This window comes from Bos indicus, chromosome 1 (genome assembly GCF_029378745.1).
Source record: "Bos indicus isolate NIAB-ARS_2022 breed Sahiwal x Tharparkar chromosome 1, NIAB-ARS_B.indTharparkar_mat_pri_1.0, whole genome shotgun sequence".
Taxonomy (NCBI): domain Eukaryota; kingdom Metazoa; phylum Chordata; class Mammalia; order Artiodactyla; family Bovidae; genus Bos; species Bos indicus.
This window is the reverse complement of record NC_091760.1, coordinates 153,944,306-153,957,188: the sequence shown is the minus strand read 5'-3', so window position 1 is coordinate 153,957,188 and position 12,883 is coordinate 153,944,306.

The window sequence follows — 12,883 nt, the reverse complement described above, 5'->3', positions numbered from 1 at the left end:
ACCTCCTTCAGAGTGTCAGTAAAGTGTAAACAATATTAAAATAGCGTAACTGCTATTGAGGGTAGGAGGAGAAGGGGGCAACAGAGGATGAGATGGTTGGATGGCATCATTGGCACAATGGACATGAATTTGAGAGGGTGAAAATAGTGAAGGACAGGCAAGCCTGGCGTGCTGCAGTCCATGGGGTCGCAAAGAGTCGGACTGGACAACAACATACCTGCTAAATGAGTGAAGCTCAACTGCACTTTTTTTCTGAATGTGGCGTGGTTGCAGCTCATTATTTTGGTTGGTGATATGTCTGTGACGAAAAACCCATACACTGCCGTGCGAGGTTTTATCTGTGATTAGATCCAGCCTCGTAGGATGTCAGAGGACATTGAAACAAACACCCGGGGTGGTTTTCAGAGATTCAGACTCCTGGGCCCCAGGCTCAGATACTTACTCTGCAGACATGGGTGGGCTCAGTAACACCCATGTTTGTGAAAGTTGCTTGGGGTTCATCTCTGTAACATTCACTTTGAGAAGTACTGCCCCAGGTGGGAGTATCTCAGTTAACATCTCAAGCTACTTCTACTCTGAGGATAGCTGAATTTGGAGAACAGCTCTATCAGGCCCATTTTGATTCCTTCATAAGAAATTTTATTGGCTTACTCTCCCTGCCAAGCCTGTGCCCAGGAGTGCCAGTTGTCCAGGGATGACTCATGAATAGGCGGAAAAGTAAATCGAATGAAGTCTGAAAGTCAAGACTTGTGACCAAAAATGAATGGTAAGAGGGACTTCAGGAGAAAAGCTGAATGTTGAGGCCAGGTGTATGTCAAGGGTGAGGGACTAGCCCCAGCTAGGAGGGCAGAGTGGACTTTTTGGAGGCCAAGATACCGTATTTGCTTCCTGGAGGAATGACCAATGTCTTTGGCTCACTTGGCCAATTTTAATAACATATAACTGAGCTTAGAAAAGTATGGCTTTAACTCTTGAGAGTCCCTTGGACTGCAAAGATAGCAAACCAGTCCATCCTAAAGGACATCAGTCCTGGGTGTTCACTGGAGGGATAGATGCTGAAGCTGAAACTCCAATACTTTGGCCACCTGATGCGAAGAGCTGACTCAGAAGACCCTGATGCTGGGAAAAATTGAAAGCAGGAGGAGAAGGGGATAACAGGATGAGATGGTTGGATGGCATCTCCCGACTCAATGGACATGAGTTTGGGTAAACTCCAGGAGTTGGTGATGGACAGGGAGGCCTGCCGTGTTGCAGTCCATGGGGTCGCAAAGAGTCGGACACGACTGAGCGACTGAACTGAGCTGAAATGATAGCCTGTTGTTTCTCCTACTCCTGCCTTGGAATGAACTAATATGTCTCATCCTTAACAAGATTATTAGTAACACATCAATATTGGAAATAAAATGTTAAAAAATCAAGTTCCAGAAACAGTTTTGAGCATAATGAAATCTGAATTGTGTTTATGTGTGTGTGTTTTAAAAAATTCACCCACAATTCATGTTGAAGAGTGTAGAAATAAGTATACCTTTAAAGAACAATAAATACCCCAATTAGCTTAAGAAATATCTTATCAATAAGCAGCAATTTCCTCAAAAATGTAATATTCCATTGATTTAAAAATTCCCTGTATGTCTTCCCTGACCATAGCCTTTTTCTCCTTAACAAGAGTTAGCCACTAAATTGAATTTTGGTTTAATTATCCACTAACTCATTTGTTCTCACATGTGTTTTTAGATGCTTTTAATTTTTTATTTCACTTTTTTGGGGATTTTGTTTATTTAAAGACATTTCTTAGAGCAGTTTTTGGTTCATAGCAAAACTGAGGGGAAGGTACACAGATTTCTCATATACCTGCTGACCTCACACATGCACAGCCTTCCCCCTTCTCAGCATCCCCCAACAGAATGTGATGGTTGTTACAACTGATGAACCTACACTGACACATCATAATCCCCCCAGATCCGTAGCTTGCTTCAGGGCTCACTCTTGGCATTGTGCATTCTATAGGTTTGGGCAAATGTATGACGGGACTCCACATACAGAGTATTTTCACTGGCCTGTAAATCTGTTCTCCGCCTGTTTATTCCTCCAACCTTACCCCCACTGCCAACCCCGGCAACCACTGTTCTTCCTCTCTGCAGAGTCTTGCCTTTTCTGGAATTCCATGCAATTGGCATTTTACAGTGTGTAGTCTTTGCAGACTGGCTTCTTTCACTTAGTGACACACATTTCTTTCTTTCATGTCTTTTTATGTCTTGATAGTGTATTTCTTTTTAGAGCTGATGAATAATATCCTGCTGTCTAGATGGACCGTAGTTTATCCTTTCGCTACTAAAAGCATCTTGGTCACTTAACAAGTTTTGGCAATAAAGCTGCTATAAACGTCTGTGGGCAGCTTTCTATGCATGTGGGAGTTTTCAAATCGTTCGGGTAAATACCCAGAGTGCAGTTGCTGAGTCACAGCATAAGCGTAGATTTAGTTTTCTAAGAGACCTCCACACCGCCTTCCAGCGCGGCTGCACCGTTTTGCGTTCCCAGCAGCAACGAGTGAGAGCCCTGGCGCTGCACGCCCTCGCCAGCTCTGGGCGTTGCCAGTGTTGCGAATCCTGGTCGTAGATTCTAATAAGTGTGTAGTGGTTCCTTACTGCTTTAGTTTGCATTTCCTAGATGGCATGTGACGTGGGGCACCTTTTCCTATGCTTATTTGCCATCTGTGTATTTTCTTTGGAGAAGTGTCTGTTAAGGTCTTTGGCACATTTTGGATTGAGTTGTTTGTTTTCTTATTGAGTTTTAATAGTTCTTCATATTTTGGGGAAACAGTTGTTTATCAGATGTACCTTTTATTTATACTTTCTCCTCCAGGATATTTCAGATGTACCTTTAGAAAATACACTCTACAAGTCTGTGACATGTCTTCTCATTTCCTTGAAAGCATCTTTTGCAGAGCAGATGGTTTTAATTTTAACAAAGTCTAACATTGATTATTTCTTTCATGGGTCATGATGTTGCATATAAACAGTCGTCACCATACCCAGGGCCATCTAGGTGTTCTCCCATGTCATCTTTTAGGGTTTTTCTAGTTTTGCATTCTACATCTAGATATGTGATCTATTTTGAGTTAAATTGTTTTGAAGGGTGTGCAGATTCTTTTTCTTTTTTTACCAGTGGATGTCCAGCTGTTGCAGCAGCATTTGTTGAAAAGACCAGCTTTGCTCCTTTGCCACCTTTGTTAAAAATCAGTTGACCACACTTTGCGGATCTTTTTCCGTGCTCACTATTTTGGTCCATTGATTTTGTTTTTCCTTTTCTTTCTTCCCATTCTTCCTTCCTTCCTTTCTTTCTCTTTCTTTTCATTTTAACAGCTGTATTAAAGTTGTATAATTAGTGTGCATTAAGCTGCATATATTTTTTTTAATTTTATTTTATTTTTAAACTTTACATAATTGTATTAGTTTTGCCAAATATCAAAATGAATGCACCACAGGTATACATGTGTTCCCCATCCTGAACCCTCCTCCCTCCTCCCTCCCCATACCATCCCTCTGGGTCATCCCAGTGCACTAGCCCCAAGCATCCAGTATCGTGCATCGAACCTGGACTGGCATCTCGTTTCATACATGATATTTTACATGTTTCAAAGCCATTCTCCCAAATCTTCCCACCCTCTCCCTCTCCCACAGAGTCCATAAGACTGTTCTATACATCACTGTCTCTTTTGCTGTCTCGTACACGGGGTTATTGTTACCATCTTTCTAAATTCCATATATGTGTGTTAGTATACTGTATTGGTGTTTTTCCTTCTGGCTTACTTCACTCTGTATAATAGGCTCCTCCTACAGCTCAACTCCAGAAAAATAAATGACCCAATCAAAAAATGGGCCAAAGAACTAAATAGACATTTCTCCAAAGAAGACATACAGATGGCTAACAAACACATGAAAAGATGCTCAACATCACTCATTATCAGAGAAATGCAAATCAAAACCACTACGAGGTACCATTTCATACCAGTCAGAATGGCTGCGATCCAAAAGTCTACAAATAATAAATGCTGGAGAGGGTGTGGAGAAAAGGGAACCCTCTTACACTGTTGGTGGGAATGCAAACTAGTACAGCCACTATGGAGAACACTGTGGAGATTCCTTAAAAAACTGGAAATAGAACTGCCTTATGATCCAGCAATCCCACTGCTGGGCATACACACTGAGGAAACCAGAAGGGAAAGAGACATGTGTACCCCAGTGTTCATCGCAGCACTGTTTATAATAGCCATGATATGGAAGCAACCTAGATGTCCATCAGCAGATGAATGGATAAGAAAGCTTTGGTACATATACACAATGGAGTATTACTCAGCCATTAAAAAGAATACATTTGAATCAATTCTAATGAGGTGGATGAAACTGGAGCCTATTATACAGAGTGAAGTAAGCCAGAAGTAAGCTACATATATTTAAGTTGAACAGTTTGATGACTTTTGACATACGCTAGTGGAGGTGATGGAATTCCAGTTGAGCTTTTTCAAATCCTGAAAGATGATGCTGTAAAAGTGCTGCACTCAATATGCCAGCAAATCTGGGAAACTCAGCAGTGGCCACAGGACTGGAAAAGGTCAGTTTTCATTCCAATCCCAAAGAAAGGCAATGCCAAAGTGTGCTCAAACTACTACACAATTGCACTCATCTCACACGCTAGTCAAGTAACGCTCAAAATTCTCCAAGCCAGGCTTCAGCAATATGTGAACCATGAACTTCCTGAGGTTTAAGCTGGTTTTATAAAAGGCAGAGGAACCAGAGATCAAATTGCCAACATCCACTGGATCATGGAAAAAGCAAGAGATTTCCAGAAAAACATCTATTTCTGCTTTATTGATTATGCCAGAGCCTTTGACTGTGTGGATCACAATAAACTGTGGACAATTCTTCAAGAGATGGGAATACCAGACCACCTGATCTGCCTCTTGAGAAACCTATATGCAGGTCAGGAAGCAACAGTTAGAACTGGACACGGAACAACAAACTGGTTCCAAATAGGAAAGGAGTTCGTCAAGGCTATATATTGTCACCCTGCTTATTTAACTTATATGCAGAGTACATCATGAGAAATGCTGGACTGGAAGAAACACAAGCTGGAATCAAGATTGCTGGGAGAAATACCAATAACCTCAGATATGCAGATGACACCACCCTTATGGCAGAAAGTGAAGAGGAGCTCAAAAGCCTCTTGATGAAAGTGAAAGTGGAGTGAAAAAGTTGGCTTAAAGCTCAACATTCAGAAAACGAAGATCAAGTCCCATCACTTCATGGGAAATAGATGGGGATACAGTGGAAACAGTGTCAGACTTTATTTTTTTGGGCTCCAAAATCACCGCAGATGGTGACTGCAGCCATAAAATTAAAAAACGCTTACTCCTTGGAAGGAAAGTTATGACCAACCTAGATAGCATATTCAAAAGCAGAGACATTACTTTGCCAACAAAGGTCCGTCTAGTCAAGGCTATGGTTTTTCCTGTGGTCATGTATGGATGTGAGAGTTGGATTGTGAAGAAGGCTGAGCACCAAAGAATTGATGCTTTTGAACTGTGGTGTTGGAGGAGACTCTTGAGAGTCCCTTGGACTGCAAGGAGATCCAACCAGTCCATTCTGAAGGAGATCAGCCCTGGGATTTCTTTGGAAGGAATGATGGTAAAACTGAAACTCCAGTACTTTGGCCACCTCATGCGAAGAGTTGACTCATTGGAAAAGACTCTGATGCTGGGAGGGATTGGGGGCAGGAGGAGAAGGGGACGACAGAGCATGAGATGGCTAGATGGCATCGCTGATTCGATGGACGTGAGTCTGAGTGAACTCCGGGAGTTGGTGATGGACAGGGAGGCCTGGCGTGCTGCGATTCATGGGATCACAAAGAGTCGGACACGACTGAGCGACTGAACTGAACTGACATACGCACAAACATACACGCCCCCGCCCCCATCACAGCAATCAAGACAAGTAGCATTGCCATCACCTCTTTGTAACTCACTCCCCACTCACCCCCAACTATCACTACAGATTTGTTTTACACTTTCTAGAATTCTATGTAATGGGATTGTACAGAGTATCTTTTCACATCTGGCTTCTTTCAGCATGATTATTTTTAGATGTGTCCATGTTGTTGCGTGTATCCGTATTTCTTCCTTTTTGTTGCTGTGTTGTATTCCATAATATAAGGCTTCCCAGGGGGCTTAGTGGTAAAGAATCCACCTGCCAGTGTAGGAGATGCAGGTTTGATGACTGGGTCGGGAAGAGTCCCTGAAGGAGGGCATGGCAACCCATTCCATTATTCTTGCCTGGAGACTCACTCCATGGACAGAGGAGCCTGGTTGGCTACAGTCCATGGGGTCGTGAAAGAGTCAAGACACAAATTAGTGTCTAAACAATTCCATGATATAAATCTACCACAATTTGTTTATCCATTCTTCTGTTGATGGATACTTGGATTGTTTCCAGTCTGAGGCTATTACAATAAAGCTGCTGTGAACATCTGTATACAAGTCTTTGTATGGACATACGCTTTTATTTCTTTTCTGTGAACACCTGGGATCAGCTGGGGCCTATGATAGGTTCATTTTAAATTTGTAAGGAAGCTTCGAGACTGTTTTCCAGAAACACACAGGTAAGGCAGCGTCACGATGTCTCCTGTCATGTGTGCTACTGTGTTGCTTAAAGTTTCTTATAAACTTAAATGTGAGCGTTTGCTTCACCTGTGCTTCTGATTGCCTGGAGACAATTTCTTTCCTTTCTCTGCTTACCGTTTTATTTTTTTTGCAACAGTTTTATTTTCATTATTATTTAGAATTGGCTGTGCTGAGTCTTCTGCGCTGAACAGGCTTCTCTCTAGTCGTGGCGAGCTGGCCGTCTCTCATTGTTGTGCACCGGCCTCTTGTGGCTTCTCTTGTGGAGCTCGGGCTTGAAGGTGTGTGGGCTTCAGTGGTTCAGTAGTGTGATGCTCGGGCTCAGTAGTTCAGTAGCGTGACACACAAGCTCAGTGGTTCAGTAGTGTGACGTGCGGGCTCAGTGGTTCATTAGTGTGACACGTCGGCTCAGTAGTTCAGTAGTGTGACACTCGGGCTTGGTGGTTCAGTAGTGTGACATGTGGGCTCATTGGTTCAGTAGTTCAATAGTGTGTTGCACGGGCTCAGTAGTTTAATAGTGTGATGCACGGGCTCAGTTACTGGGGTCCAGCCCTGGTTGGATCCAGGGATTCCCTCAGGATGATGGCGTTGGCGATTTAAAGGAATAGTGTCAGTGGAGAGAATCAGAGCTCTAATTATAATTGGTTTACGTGGGAAATCAATATAACCCGTGACACCAGGTTTGCACTAACCACGGAGGCCACAGGCGCTCTCTCGAATCGCGGAAGGTACCCCACCTTAGGCACCTTCTCGAGTGGGTCTTAGAAGCCCAGGCAAGTAAGTGGTCTCAGCGGACCCCCACGCTCCAATTACTTTGGCCTGAAGAAACAGTAGAGACAAAAGGAGAGAAAAGGAGACGAGAAAGAACGACACGGGGAGACCGAGCTTAGTGAGCAGGGTCCGTAGCTTTATTTTCAACGGGGCTTTTGTACCCCAAGTAGCACATAGAAGATAATAGGGGATGCAAAGTCATGCAAGGTTAGCAGACCTTAATCATTATTGAAACCAGGCGTTCTTTCAGACACCAAGGCTTTAGGTGATTTACATCATCTTCTGGTCAGGAGTTGGAGAAGGAAATGGCAACCCACTCCAGTACTCTTGCCTGGAAAATCCCATGGGTGGAGGAGCCTGGTGGGCTGCAGTCCATAGGGTCGCGAAGAGTCGGACACGAATGAGCAACTTCACTTTCACTTTTCACTTTCATGCATTGGAGAAGGAAATGGCACCCCACTCCAGTGTTCTTGCCTGGAGAATCCCAGGGACGGGGGAGCCTGGTGGGCTGCCGTCTATGGGGTCTCGCAGAAGCGACTTAGCAGCAGCAGCTGGTCAGGAGACCTGCTAACGTTTTTCTTCTGATAAGAGTTAGTCAACCAGAAAAACTTATTTTCTCTAAAGGTGACTTTTCTTAGAGTTTAGTACCACTCCCCGAAAGCAGTAGACAGAGTTGGATTCCTATAGGGCAGGAGTCTCGTGGGGGTAATTAAGGGAAGAATTTATTAGCTTAGGGGTCTACGGTTATTATTAACATTAAAGCTTCTACTTATATTTCTTATATATCAGCTATATTAATCAATACACTCCCAGGAACACAGTGGGTGAGAAATATGGAAACTTGGCAGCAGGTATTAACTCAACAAAGAAATCTTCTATCAGTTCTATTTTAACAATTTCTAACTCCCCAGGAGGCTCTGCATTGTTAGAATAACTTAAGTCTCCTGTGCCTCACATGGTTGGGAGGCCGTAAACAATCACACGCGTAGCTGTAAGAGTCCGGGAACCTGTTAGGCAGGTTAGAAAGCTCTCTGAGGGGATCACAATTGGAACACAGCTTATTATACCCTGGAGACTTATTAACTAGAGCTCTAAGTTGCTTTTCTTACAGATAAAAGTGGTTGGGGATAGCCCCTCGTGACTGTCAGAGGAGTTGGTGAAAGTCATGAAGCAGTAAAACAGACAGGCTCAGGTTTTGGGATAGACACTTAGGCACGTCCAGAGGGGCACCCTTCAAGTTCTGGCTCGCCTTGCCCACCAGAACTCTCCCACATGACCTTGTCATGGGTGGGGACTCCCCTGCTGGCTCCCGGCACTCAGTAGTTCAGTAGTGTGACGCACAGGCTCAGTATACAGTAGTGTGACGCGCGGGCTCAGTGGTTCAGTAGTGTGCTCCATGGCATGTGGGAACTTCTCTGATCAGGGATGGAACCCACGTCTCCTACACTGGCAGGCAGGTTCTTTACCCCTGAGCCACCAGAGAAGCCCAGCAGTTTTGTTCTAAATCAACTTTTTTGAAGTGTAATTTGCATACAATGAGATCTACCTATTTTAGGTGAACAGATCGAGCTTTGGCAAACGTAGGTCCCCCTGAAAGCACTAACCAGGTATAGAGCATTTCTGTCCTCCCCAAACACCCCTGCCCCTCCCCCAGGTGACCACTGACCTGACTGGTCACTGTGATTGTGACTCTGTAAGCACTGGAAGTTCGTGTAAATGAAATCGAGCAGTCTGCTTACGTGGACGGCATCGTGTTTATGAGAGTCATCTTGTCCCTACATGTTTCAGTGGTTCATTCTTCTTTCCCCTGCTAATTAGTATTTCGTTGTGTGGAGGCACCACGCTTTGTCTGCTCACCCATTGTTGATGGATAGCTGGGCTGTTTCCAGTTTATGGATGGTTATGAATGATGCTCTGTCAACATTCATGTGAAGGTTTTGTGTGGATATGTATTTTCATTCTCTTGGGGAAATGCCTAGAAATGGAATTTCTGTTCATATGCTAAGTATCTGTGTAACGTTTTATAAGAAACTTCCAAGCTGTTCCTCAAGATAGTTGTATTATTTGCATCCCCACTAGCAACATCTGGAGAAGGCAATGGCACCCTACTCCAGTACTCTTGCCTGGCAAATCCCATGGACGGAGGAGCCTGGGGGGCTGCCGCTCTGGGGTCGCACAGAGTCTGACGTGACTGAAGCGACTTAGCAGCAGCAGCAGCAGCAGCATCTGTGAGTGCCACAACATTAGGTATTGTCAGTGTTTTTAATTTTACCCAGTGTCACGCATAGCAGTTTTTAAAAGCTCCTCGAGATACATATACTTTTCTGTATATAATAAATCAATAAAAAATTAAGAAAAAGGGACTTCCCTGATGGTCCAGTGGTTAAGACTCTGCACTTCTGGTGCAGGGGGCCTGGGTTTGATCCCTAGTTGGAGATCTAAGATCCCACATGCTGTTCAGTGAGGCAAAAACAATGGAAAAAAAGTAAAAAAAAACAACTCCCTAAATGATTATAATGTGCAGCCAAGGTTGAAAACTGCCAAGCCAGACTAGATAGGTTCCAAATGTTTAAATAAGGGCAGGTATTTTCACTTGCGCATTCACGGTTTTCTTTCCCCATTCATCCCCTCATTCACCCCAGGAGAGCTCTGTCAGCTCTTTACTGAGCATGGAGAATACAGACGCAGCACAGCCCTCCTGCATGACTTCAAGATGTTTGGTGTCGAGCATTTTCTTTTTTCTCATGGTCACATGTTATGACCACAGTCATTTCAGAGTTGGTTTTTTGCTGATGCTGGACCTTTGCAGCTCCGGCCTACGTTCAGTCTGATGGTGGTGAGGGGAGGCGGTGGGGTGCTTCGCAGTGTTGAGGTATTGCTTTGTTGCTTTTGTGCTTTTCCTTCCCTGCCTTCTTAGACACTGGTACTTTGTTATGTACGTATTTAACTTTGGGGACCATGTTTTGTGGGGTTCTTTTTTTTTCCACACTGCTCAGCATGGGGGATCCTAGTTCCGTGACCAGGGATCAAACCCATACCCCCTGCAGTGGAAGCGTGCAGTCCCAACCACTGGAGCAAAGTCTTTAAATGATGATGTGGCAGGGGGTTGAACAATAAATAAAAAATGGACAATTTTATCCCTGGTAATCGCACCAGTGCCTGCACACAGCATCATGGCTGGTTTCTGATCTTTGTTTTTTATTTCTCTCCTTTTTTTTAATATAGAAAAAAATGCACAGAATATTCTTAGAAAAATAAGACAAATTGGCATAATATTATAACATTGTCACCAAAACCTAGTAAAGAATATAGTAGGTGGGTGAAGGTAAGATGCATATAAACCGAGCAAAGCTCACATGTTAAAGTTGTGTCATAATAGTAAAATATTCTCTTATTTGATATTAAACTTAACACTATAAAAAGATTTTGAAGTGATGCAGCAAGGTCTGCCTCCCTGGAACTGTTAGAATGAGTTATAAAACTAAAGCAGAGTCTATGCAGAATTGTTTTATCTTCTAGGGTCCAGGTCACTTTAAGGATTGTAAAATTGCCCATAACTTGCAAAACAGATTCTGCACAGAGAAACTAATAGAAAATAGATTCCATTTTCCTTTTCCTTGTGGCCTGAGTGGTTCCAGAGACCCCAGAAGCCTTGATGCAAAATAGCTGGTGAAAAAATCCTGACAAAGAATAGAAATTTATTAGTCTAGCTTTGGATCTAAAGAAATCTCATCTCTAACATGGCTAAGTGTTCATCAAGAAGGTATTCTCCAGAGCAATCTCAAGCCAATTTCACCCCTTGACTGATATTCTATACAATGGAATTAAACCATTTTCAATACTTGCTGCGTTTATTTCATTGAAATTTCTTTTCATTGCACTTGTTCTTTTTTTTTTCCAGACATGGAAAATTCCATTCTTTTAAAAATATTTTTACTGAAGTACAGTTGATTCACAATGTTGTTAGATTCAAGTATATAGCAAAGTAGTTCAGCTGTGCACATATGTATCTATTCAGGTTCTTTCCCATTATAGGTTATTACCCAGTGTTGAGGTAATACACTGCATTACACAGTAGATCCTTCTTGGATCTTTTTCCTATGTGTATCGGTTTTTACACAAGTTGAACGCATTATCAGTTTTTTCCAGCTTTATTAACTGACACATTTTGTATACATTTAGGTTGTACAACATGGTTTTTTTAAGTATACATAATGTTTGAAGTGATTACCATAATCAAGTTCATTAGCACATCCATCATAGTTACTTTGTGTGTGCGTGTGTGTGGTAAGATATATTCTCTCAGCATAGTTCAGACATATAGGACAGTATCATTAACTCTAGTCATCATGGTATACATTAGATCTCCAGAACCTACTCATCTTAAAACTGAAAATCTCCCCCATTCTCTCTGATCCCCAACCCCTGGCAACTCCCAGTCTCCCCTCTGGTACTATGAGTTTGACTTTACTAGGTCCCGTATCTGAGATGGCACAGTATTTGTCTTCCTGTGCCTGGCTTCTTTAACGTGGCATAATGTCCTCTAGGTTTGTTCATATTGGCGCAAACGGTAGACTTTTCTTCTTTTTTCTCCTTGAATAATCCCCAGTGAGTGTGCATATGTGCACGTGCCCCGCGTGGTTTATTCATTCGTCCGTCAGGGCACGCCTAGGTTGTCTCCGTATCTTGTATTATAAATAAGGCTGCAGTGAACATGGGGTTGCAAGTGTGTTTAAGATCGCTATTTCATTTCAAAAAGTGAAATTGTGGGATCACATGGAAGATCTACTTTCAGTTTTTTGAGGAACCTCTGTGCTATTTTCCATTAGTGGTTGCACCAACTTACATTTCCAGCAACAGTGCACCAGGGTTCCCTTTGCCCCACAGCTTCACCAACGTGTGTTATCTCTTGTGTCTTTGAGAATAGATTAGTTTCTTGAACCACATCAGTTTTTCCTCATTTAGTTTCAACCATTGTGATGTTTGTTTTGCTTTTCCAAAACCAAATTTCCCTGAGGTCAAATCTCGTGTATCTAAGTTTCATCAAGAAAATGTAACCCTTCTGTCCAGTTTTAGTCAATAGCGTATTTTTGCCGTGCACAGCTTCATTTGTTTTCAGTTTTGTTTTGTGTTGATTATTTCTACCAGTGGTAACAATTAGAAGTTAAACGAAAATTGGTTGTATTTATTTCCTACATAATCAGTGAAATTGGGGCCATTTAGTAAGAGATAAGGGTGCACAGAAAGAGAGGAAGGGCTATACTTGTGCATGCGTGACTAAACTCTCAGTTACTGGATCAAAAACGCAGAGTGGAGTGGGATTGCTGGGTCATATGGTAGTTCTAAACTTATTTTTTTCCAGAGAAAGCCTCCGTTCAGAAAGGTAATGCACCCCAATATTCACTGCAGCACTATTTACAACAGCCAAGACATGGAAGC